This window comes from Balaenoptera acutorostrata, chromosome 11 (genome assembly GCF_949987535.1).
Source record: "Balaenoptera acutorostrata chromosome 11, mBalAcu1.1, whole genome shotgun sequence".
Lineage (NCBI taxonomy): Eukaryota > Metazoa > Chordata > Mammalia > Artiodactyla > Balaenopteridae > Balaenoptera > Balaenoptera acutorostrata.
In genome coordinates this window covers 65,556,380-65,567,368 of record NC_080074.1, presented here as the reverse complement: position 1 = coordinate 65,567,368, position 10,989 = coordinate 65,556,380, and positions in this window count along the sequence as shown.

The following is a 10,989-nucleotide window of genomic DNA, read 5'->3' as shown; positions in this document are numbered from 1 at the left end:
GTGTTTTCTGATACAAGGTGTGATGGACTATACTAGATATAGCATAGTAGCTATACTAGGTGAGAGTTATCAGGGAGGTCTCTAAGGAGGTGACAATTGAATTGAGATTTGACAGCTGATAAGGGACCAGTTAGGCAAAGAGCTGGGGTAAGATGACCTAGTCAGAGGGGACAGCATAACTCCAAAGCAGAAAAGAGCTTGGTGAGTTTGAGGAGGAGGAAGGAGTTTAGTGTGGCTGGAACAGGATGATCAAGAAAAAGAGGGAGGGAGATGAGAATAGAGAGGTCATCAGGGCAGATCACATTAGGCCTTGTAGTTCATGGTATAGATTTTGTTCTTTATTCTTTTTTAAAACAATTTTATTGATTGATTGATTGCCATGCCGCACAGCATGCAGGATCTTAGTTCGCCCACCAGGGATTGAACCCATGCCCCCTGCAGTGGAAGCACAGAGTCTCAACCACTGGACCCCTAGGGAAGTCCCCTTGGCCTTTATTCTTAATGCATTAGGAAGCCCTTAAAGGATGGCAAGCAAAAGCATCCATCCTGTGATATGATTTAATTTTTTAAATGATCCCTTTGTCTACTTGTGGAGAACGGATTGTAGGGGGGCAAAAGAGGAAGGAGAGAGATCAGATGAAGAGGCTATTGTAGCAATCCAAGTGAGAGAGGTAAACTCGGGTGGTTTAGCTGGGTTGTGGGGGCAGTGAAGACGGACAAAAGTAGTGACTTTGATGTATATTTTGCAGGTAGAACCACAAGGACTTAGTGATAGATTGAATATAGGATATGAGGGAAAAGGAAGAATCAAGGATAAGATCTAGATTTTTGGCCTGAGTACCTGGATGGATATGAGACAACCCCGCCTCTTTACAATATATCCAGAATCTGGTCATATCTCACCAGCTCCAACACTATTTCCTGATCCAGATACCCTGGATTCACCTTCCCTCACCTGGACTATTGCAAGAGCTCCCTAACTAGTCTCCCAGCTTTCATCTTTACCGCCTCTCCTCCAGTTTCTTCACAGCAGCTAAAAGAAATGGAAACCCACTCATGTCAAGCCTCTGTTCAAAATCCTCCATCATCCTTGGAGTAAAAGCTCATGAGGTCACGACCTCATCTCCTGCTCCTCTCACTTGGTCTTTTAAAAGTTTCAGGGCTTCCCTGGTGGCCCAGTGGTTAAGAATCCGCCTGCCAATGCAGGGGACACGGGTTCGAGCCCTGCTCTGGGAAGATCCCACATGCCGCGGAGCAACTAAGCCCATGAGCCACAGATACTGTGCCTGCGCATGTGGAGCCTGTGCTCCGCAACAGGAGAGGCCGCGACAGTGAGAGGCCCGCGCACCGCGATGAAGAGTGGCCCCCGCTTGCCGCAACTAGAGAAAGCCCTCGCACAGAAACGAAGACCCAACACAGCCATAAATAAATAAATTTATAAAAAAAAAAAGTTTCAGTCTCCATCCCCTGCATTCTGTATCCCTTCCCTGCTTTGTTTTTTCGTTAGCATTTATTTTCTCCTAATGTGTGATGTAATTTACTTATTTTTTTCCTGTTTATTATATGTCCCCCAGCAGTAGAATATAAGCTCTATGAGGGCAGGGGGGTTTGTCTGTTTTGTTCACTGCTATAGTAGGTACTTAATAAATATTTGTTGAATAAGCATGTTAAATAAACCTAGGGGAAAGGGGAAGTCTGTGGGAGGAGGAGGTTTGTATAGGCGCAGAAATGAAGAGTTCTGTTTAGACATGTTAAGTATGAGATGCCTGTGAGGTATTCTGGTGGAGGTGTTGAGTAGAGAGGTGGGCACACTAGTCCAGTCAGGGAGGAGACCTGGGCGGGAGATATACATTAGGGAATCATTCTCATGAAGATAATGCCAATGCCTAGGGAGAGAGTGTACACAGAGAATAGGAAGGTCCAAGACCCATGCCTGGGGCACTCCAACATTTAAGTTAAGGTAGAGGAGGAGCCAGTAAAGGAACAAAAGGAAGAGTGTGGATAAAAAGAAAAGTTAGCAATGGCATCAGTCATCTAACCTCCAGTTAACTGTCCCTGGCTCCAGGGTAATCTTTCACAGTGCAGCACTATCCCTGGGATAGACGTGGCTTACCGTGGAGGCCACGATCATCATGGTTTCTCCTGGATCTTTGCTCAGGGCCCCAGGCTCCTTCATCTGGGGGATTAGGACATGGTGGTTAAGAATACAGGCTCTGCCTGACTTTAAACCTTAGCTCTATCACCTACCATCTTGTGACCTTGAGAAGTTAATATATTTCTTTGCCTCAGTTCGCCATCATCTGCGGGGAAATAATAGTACCCACTTTGTAGGATGGTTCTGAGGAGTAAATCACTCACTGTTTAAACAAGTATGTCGTATATAGCAAGTGCTTAAAAAATGTTAGCTGTTGGTACTGTTCTTAGGGCTTGGGTCTTGGTGTCTCCTGCCAGGTGGTCAGTCTAGGACCCAGACTTTGATAGCACAGCCCCTCCCGGCTCCCATCCACTAGAGCAGGACCAGTTTTTCTTTCACCTAAGGCTGTTACCTTCTGGGCACTCGGTCAGAGGACATAGGATCTCTCTGCTGTTGGCTCAAATATACCTTCTTAGGAAGGCAAGTTTAATAAAGCTGTTGAGGGCTTCCCTGGTGGCGCAGTGGTTGAGAATCTGCCTGCTAATGCAGGGGACACGGGTTCGAGCCCTGGTCTGGGAAGATCCCACATGCCACGGAGCAGCTGGGCCCGTGAGCCACAACTACTGAGCCTGCGCGTCTGGAGCCTGTGCCCCGCAGCGGGAGGGGCCGCGATAGTGAAAGGCCCGCGCACCGCGATGAAGAGCGGTCCCCGCACCGCGATGAGGAGTGGCCCCCACTTGCCGTAACCAGAGAAAGCCCTCGCACGAACCGAAGACCCAACACAGCCAAAAATAAATAAATAAATAAATAAATAAAATAAATAAAGGGAAAATAATTTAAAAAAAAAAAAAAAAAATAAAGCTGTTGACCAGTACAAAGTTGCCTTTGGATTCACAATGCATTTTAAGTCAACATGAACTCCACTTGATATCTGTACACTTTTTTTTTTTCTCTAAGGGAGGAGAAACCATTTGCAAAGGATGAGTCTCATACACAGACTGAATCTCTCTGAAATATCAACCCCCAAGGTAGAGAATGACAAACTTTATGAAACATCCGACTTATTTAACATGACAAAATGTATATATCTCAGTCTGAAAGCCAGAATCACACTTAATGAGGAAACCTAAATTATTCACATTGAAGTTAGGTATTCCACAAGGATGGCCCCTGTGACTGTTTTTATTTAACACTGCTTTGGAAGTACTAGCCTACTTAATTGCAGAAGAGAGAGGAATGAGATAAAAAAACTAGAGAAGAGGTGAAATTACCATTATTTATTTATGATATAATAGCCTAACTGGAAAATCCAAGGATATCAACTGAAAAACTAATACAAATAAGACATTTTAGCAAAGTGGGTACAAATTAATATATAAAAAGTCAATCAACAACAGCCAATTAGAAAGTATATGAGGGGCTTCCCTGGTGGTGCAGCGGTTGAGAATCTGCCTGCCAATGCAGGGGACGCGGGTTCGAGCCCTGGTCTGGGAAGATCCCACATGCCGCGGAGCGACTAGGCCCGTGAGCCACAATTGCTGAGCCTGCGCGTCTGGAGCCTGTGCTCCGCAATGGGAGAGGCCGCGACAGTGAGAGGCCCGCGCACCGCGATGAAGAGTGGCCCCCGCTTGCCGCAACTAGAGAAAGCCCTCGCACAGAAACGAAGACCCAACACAGCCATAAATAAATAAATAAACAAATAAATAAAATTTTAAAAAAAAGAAAGTATATGAGAATAAAATGTATCATTTACAATAGCAATGAAAATTTAATGTAACCAAGAGTAATCTTAACAATGTGCTAGATCTAGGTGCCCAAAACTAAAAATGCTATTGAAGGACACAAAAGGAGACATGAATAAATGGAAAGGCATACTCTATTTTTGGGTAGAAAGACTCACTGTCATAAAGACGTCAGCTCTCATTAATCTATAAATGTAACACAATCTAATACCAACAGACTACATAACCTGAATATAAAGTTCATATGGAAATTTTTGCATCAAGAATAACCATGAACATTCTGAAAAAGTTAATGAAAGGGGAATAGCTCTATTGGATATTAAATCAATAAAAGCTACAATATCTAAAATAGTAAAATCCAGAGGACACTAGTGCAAGCATGGACAATTTGATCAAGAGAACAAAATAAAGAGTCCAGAAATAGACCCAAGACATTTAAAATGTTAGTATATGATAAAGATGGCATTCTCTATCAGTAGGGAAAAGATGGATTATACAGTAAGTGGTATTGAGACAATTGTGTAGCCACCTGAAAAAAAATAATGTGGTATCTCTACTTTAGTCCTTACGCTAAAATAAATCCATATGAATCAATTGTGTTTAAATAAATGTAAAATAGTAAAACTATAAATTTGTATGTCGTAGTGGAGAAAATATCTCAGAATAGCACAAAGTTTCCCAAAGCATTAAAAAAGACAATTCTGTCAACATAAAAATCTATAATTTCTGCAGAGCAAAAAACACCATAAACAAAGACAAATGGCAAACTGGGGGAAATGTTTGCAGCTCATACCACAGACAAAAGGACTAATTTGCTCGGTATATACAAAATCCCTTCAAATCAATATGAAAAAGAACAAAAATCCAATAACAAAATGGGATGGTTAACATAAAAGGAAAGATAAATGGCTCTTAGACATATGAAAAAATGCTCAATCTCATACACAAGAAAATTGAAACTACATTTAGATATCATTTTTCACCTATAGACAGGCAAAAAAATCTGAATGTTTGACAATATGCCCTTGGCCTGGTTATGGAGAAACAGGCCCTCATATATGTTACCGGTAGAACCGTAAATTGTCAGTACTTGCCAAAATTACAAATGAATATAATTTCTAATCCAATATACTTGCACACATGCAAAATAAACTATATATAAAATTTTCAACTATAGCATTATTTACGGTAGCAAAAGTTTACAAACAATTCAAACATTTATCACTAGAGAACTAGTTAAATAAATTATGGTCCATCCATACAATGGAATATCATACAGCCAGGCTGAAGAGCTGTCACACAAATCTTTATAGGCCGTGATTAAATTCATGAAAAGCTATTCAGTTTTTAAACGGGCATGGTATGAGATCTGGATTTTAGAAAGATCTCTCTGGCTTAGTATGGAGCATAGACTGACAGAGTAAAACTAGAGACAGGGAGATCAGTCAGTAGCTTAAATTAGGGTAGTCACCAAGGAGAAGACACATAAAATGTAGACTGGATAGGGCTTGATAATAGACTGGGTTTAGGGGTACAAGAGATGAGGCACTGATGATACCCTGGTTTCTGGCTTTGGCAGTAAATGGAGAGTGATGTTTATGCATTGAGATAGGGAGTGTTAAGTGGAGAAGCTCGTTTGGGTAAGAAGGAAAGATGATGAGTTCTATTTGGATGAATTGAGTTGGAGGTGCCAGTGGGCAATCAGTTGAGATGCTTGGTTGGGTGTTTGGGTATACAGCTCTATGACTCCGGGGAGAGATTGGGACTAGGGATAAATTGGGGAATCATCATCATATAGCTGATGTTTAAAGCCATAAGGGAAGATGAAGTCATCTTGGGATATCCTGAGGCATGAGGAGAGGAGAGTGTCCAGGCCCTGGAGCGACCCCTGGAGTACAGGCGGAAGACTGTGCACTCCTACTAGAGCCAGAGGAGTGTGGGGAACAGGAGGGAAACCAAGTATCACATGACAGAAGCAAGGGAAGACTGTGGTAGGGTTTTAGTGGTCCATGTCTCTCACTTGGTTATAATATCCTTAAGGACATAAACTGGGTCTTATTTTTGTTTTCTCCCTGTCTGCTCCATCCCTACCTTCAGTCAATACAAGGTTTTGCACATAATCGAGATGTCTGTGAACAAAATAAGGGCACGAATGAGTAAATCCATTCAAAGCTGGGTCTTTACACTACTTTAGTTCAAATCTTCATTACTGTTCCTCTGATTGGTCTCCCTGCATCCATTCTCTAACCTCTCCACATTGCCACGGCTGCCTCTCTAAAGTGCAGATCTAGTAACATCACTCTTTTCCTTGAAAATCATCAGTGGCTTTCCACTGCTGAGGAAAATCCTCAGCTTGGCCTTCAAGCTCATCCAAACCCAATCTCAGCCCAGCTTTCCTCCTGTAACACCTGGCTTCTTACCCATGAACTACGCCACACTGACTACTTTTTGGCCCATAAACATGCTCTGTGCTTATAGTATTCTATTCTCCCAGATTCCCCACCCCACCCCCGCCACCTGCGTTAGTTCTATCCATCCTTCAGCTTTCTGTTGAAATCCCACTTAGACTTGAAGCCCTTTCCAGACCCTCACTGCAATGAACATCTCCTTCTCCTGTTCTCCAATTATTTTGCATCTGTATTACATCACCTGCCCTGTACTGTGTTTGTGTTTGTTACATATGCCAGCTCCCCCTTATTTACTACTCTGTCTCCACACTGGACTGTGAAAAGGGATTGTGTCTCAGTGTCATCATTACATCCAGCCTTCACACAGTGCACTAAGTAATTGCTCAATAAGTGCTGGGTTGATGGGTGGACGGTAAGTCCTTGGGAGTACAAGGACCTAGTTCTATTTATTTTTATTCCCTCTCCAGTGCTTTGCATGTGGTGTGTATCCTATGTTTGCAGTAAGCTCCTTAGAAGTTTGTTTTATTGACTTTTATACCCTTACTGCCTAGTACAGAGCATAACATCACAGTGGGTGCTCAATAAATATTTAAGGACTCAATAATTACTCATTTAATTTGCTCTCAGTAGCCTCCAGAGAGGCCAATGGCTTTGGCAAACAGTGTTTGGTATGTGCTTCCTGCCAGCTCTGACAGGCTGCCTTTGCAGGCCATTGACAAGCTACGTCGTGTAGTATGGCTAACAGACTGAATTAGGGCTGTCATGATGGTTAAGCGTTTAACACAAAGAGATGTGGCTCTCCAGGCAGAAACACAGCCCGGAAGAAGCCTCAGAGGTAAGAGCAAGGCAGCTCAACTAAGGAGGGATGGGATCACTTATTCCTTAGAGAAAATTCTGACTTGGTTTCTACTATGTGCACAGCACTCTGTACTGGGGGCAGCTACAGCTGTGAAAGCAACTGGGCATCTGCTCTTAAGGAGTTTAAGATCTGGGGGGATGAGGACAGCCCACCAATAATCCCAGAACAAAGACAAGACTGACCATTGCTGGAAGAGATGCATGAACAAAGGTTGAGAGAGCCTCCAGGAGAAGGGGGCATCTTAGGGAGGATTAGGAGAGGCATCTTGGTAGGGAGAATAGCATTTGCCCTCATTTACTAAACTTCCCTGAATGGAAAAGGAATTGTCAGTGTTCAGCTGGTCTCCCTGTTTCCCCCTTCCCAGATTTCAGTCTGTTCGCATCACTATGGCCAGAGCAATGCTCTTGAAGGTGAGGTCCGATTATGTCACTTCTCTGCTCAAAATTCTGCAATGGTTTCCATTTTATTCAGAGTAAAAAACGGCTCCTATTCTTTCAGAGTGAAAAAAAAGTCCTTACAGTGGCCTACAAGGCCTTATGTGATCTGTCCCCCCAGTCATTCTCCAACACTTTCCTTGCTTTTCTCCTCCCACTCACTTACCTGGCACCAGTCACAATGGAGACATGGCCATTCCTTGAATATGCCAGGCATGCTCCCACCTCAGACTGTTCCCTCGGCCTGCACACCCTTCCCCATGGCTCGCTTCTTCATCTCCTTCAAGTCTTTACTCAAGTGTCACCTCAGTGAGGCCTATTTTATGCCCTGTTTTAAATGGTAACCTGGGGACTTCCCTGGCTGTCCAGTGGTTAGGACTTGGCGCTTTCACTACCATGGGCATGGGTTCGACCCCTGGTCGGGGAACTAAGATCCCAAAAGCCTAGCGGTGTGACCAAAAAAAAAAAAAAGGTAAACTCTACATTCTGGTACCTTACCCCTCCGTTGAAATTTGTGTTTCTCCGTGGCATCTTTTACCATCTGACATACTGTGTATTTTACTAATTTTTTATTTGTCTATTTTTGCCCAATAGAATGTAAGCTCTGCAAAATCACTTTAAAAAAAAACAAACAATTTTCTTCAGCACTGTATCCCTAATGCCTACAATAGTGCCTAGTATTAGTTACCCAATAGGTATTTGTTGAATGAATGAGGACGTGATAACATGTTTGAAGAAGTCTTCAGGAAGGGCTTTCTGGAGGGGTTCCTAAAAAATAGTTGCCTGAAGAATCATTTACAAGGAGAGATCTCTGAACTGCACAGCTGAGGACCCTGCTGGGGGTGAGTGGTCAAGTGCGGAGGAAGTGGCCCTAGGCTGAAGCCACCAAGAATTGTCTGGAGGATCCAGATATCCAAAGGATGGGTCAGGAATCCCTTGTCTCATTCCCCTACCTTTGTCATACTAGCTTTCCTCACTCAGCCAAGCACCTTCTCAGATGAACTCCACCCAGCTTCAGCTGTGTCCGTCCTTCAGCAGTTCTGATACTTTTAATTTGGCCCTCCCGTTCTCCAGGCCAGCCGAGGCCCTTAAGCACTTTGCTGCCTCCTTGTGGCTCCTGCAGTAAAGGAACTCTTCTGAAAGTGAGGTGACAGAGGCCTACACAGGGACTCTTAGAATGGGGGTTGTGGGAGAGGAAACCTGAATCTTCTTGACCACCATGGCAACCCTGAATTATTGGCAGCTGCTCTCCCGCCCCCAGACATTACTGCTAATAGTGATGACCATCCTCTCAGCAGACAGCAGAGCCCTGACAGGTATGCCAGCTGGACTCAGCTTTGGTTGTTCCAGGTTAGGTCACCTTTGGGGGAAGATATTTATTTACTTATTTATTCATTCATTCATTTATTTAGCTGCATCATGGGATCTTCACTGTGGTGCAAGGGCTTCTCTTTAGTTGTGGCTCACAGGCTCAGTTGCCCTGTGGCATGTGGGATCCTAGTTCCCCGACCAGGGATAGAACCCGTGTCCCTTGCATTGGAAGGCAGATTCTTAACCACTGGCCCACTAGGGAAGTCCCCTGGGGAAAGAATTTGAGGCAACAGTCAGATCCCAGGGCCTACCTTGAGGGGCATTCAGGCCAGTCAACTAGTATATCTAGTCTCTACCTACTCGGCCTCCTCCCAGCTCACAGCCAATAGTCTTTAAGGAGTGATGCAGCCACCAGCCAGCTCAGGGCCGGGTGTGTGTAAAGAGAGGAGGGGGCTGGGTGTGACATGAGTAGGAGGGCTGGGCACTGTGGAGAACTGGAGCCCATGCCCTGGAGGACACTGCTTAGCTGAGCCACTGCTCAGTTCCAGCCTGTTACTGTTTCTGCAGGTAACTGAAACCCACCTAAGCTAATATCAGCCCCTAAACAGGGGAATGTCCTGGAATACCACTGGGTTATCTTGTAGACCTATAAGGCAGGGATACAGCCAGGCCTCAGTAACCATCTGGCTGGCAAAGTTTCTGATGAGAAGACTTCTTTCTTACTTTCCTATGTAATTTGTTTTTCTTTCTGGCTGCTTTCAAGGTGTTCTCTTATCTTTGGTTTCAGCAGTTAGACTATGCTATGCTTAGGTGTGTTTTGTGTTTATCCTGTTTGGAGTTCTCTGACATCCTTGGATCTGTGGTTTGTTCTCTTTCATTAATTTGGGAAATTCTTGGTGATTATCTCTTCATATATTTCTTCTGCCCCATTCTGTCTCCCCTCTTCTAGGACTTCAATTATGTGTGTTAGACCATTTGTCATTGTCCCACTCAACTTGGTGCTTAGTTTTGGGTTTGCTCAATTGCTCCTTTGTTTACTCTTTGTGTTACAGTTTGTTTACATTTCTTCTGACTTAGCTTCAAGCTCACAGATTTTTTTCCTCTGCTTTTGTCCAGTTTGTTGATTAACTGGTTGAGGGAATTCTTCATCTCTGATATTAAGGTTTTCACTTCTAGCATTTCCATTTTTCCATTTCTTTTTTACAGTTTCCTATTCTCTTCTCAATTTCCCCATCTGTTCATGTATGTTGTTCACCTTTTCCACTAGACTAGATCCTTTAACATGGTAAATATAGCTATCTCAAAGTCCCCAGTTGATAGTTTCATCTTAGCCATGCTCATATATATATATATTTTTTAAAGAAGATGACTCCTCCAATCATAGCCATGCTCATTCTTTTTCTGACTTTTTCTAAGTTGGCCTCCCCAGCACATGGAACACACCAGACCCCGCATGGCCTTCCCCTCCCTGGCTCTTTGGCTGGGTTGTTTACAAAAGGTTTTTATCCCTTCCACTTCACCGATGCCTCCTTGAAGGTCACAGTCAGGGCTAAAGTAGACCCTTCTCTCATGCCCCCTTTCATATTAGTGTTGATTCCTCATCTTGGAGAACCCTGAGGCCATGAGCCATGTAAGCAGAGATATGGCCAACTCCCAAATCTGGCTTGAAGAAATATGCTAAGAAGTACTCCTTCTCATGCCCTGGCTTCCCCAAGTTTTTTTGAGGCAATATCTTGTTTGACCAAATACATCAGCTTTGCTCTGAAAAAAAAAATGAGCCTCTTGTATAGTATTAAATAACCTCATTACCAGAAAAACACCATATACTATATCTATATATCTCCTTGGGTTTCAACCCAGCTTGGCCACCTATCAGACACTCCGCTTGTTTGCCAGAGAGCTTGCTAGAGGACATCCAAAAAGTCAAAGTCCTCCATCACCAGGGCAGGTTTAGCTGCTGGGCACCTTAATTTAAGCACAGTGCCAAAAGCCTACGGAAACATACGAAACCTTTAAAAATGTCATTGGTGGGGCTTCCCTGGCGGTCCAGTGGTTAGGACTTCACACTTCCACTATGGGGGGCCCGGGTTTGATCCCTGAT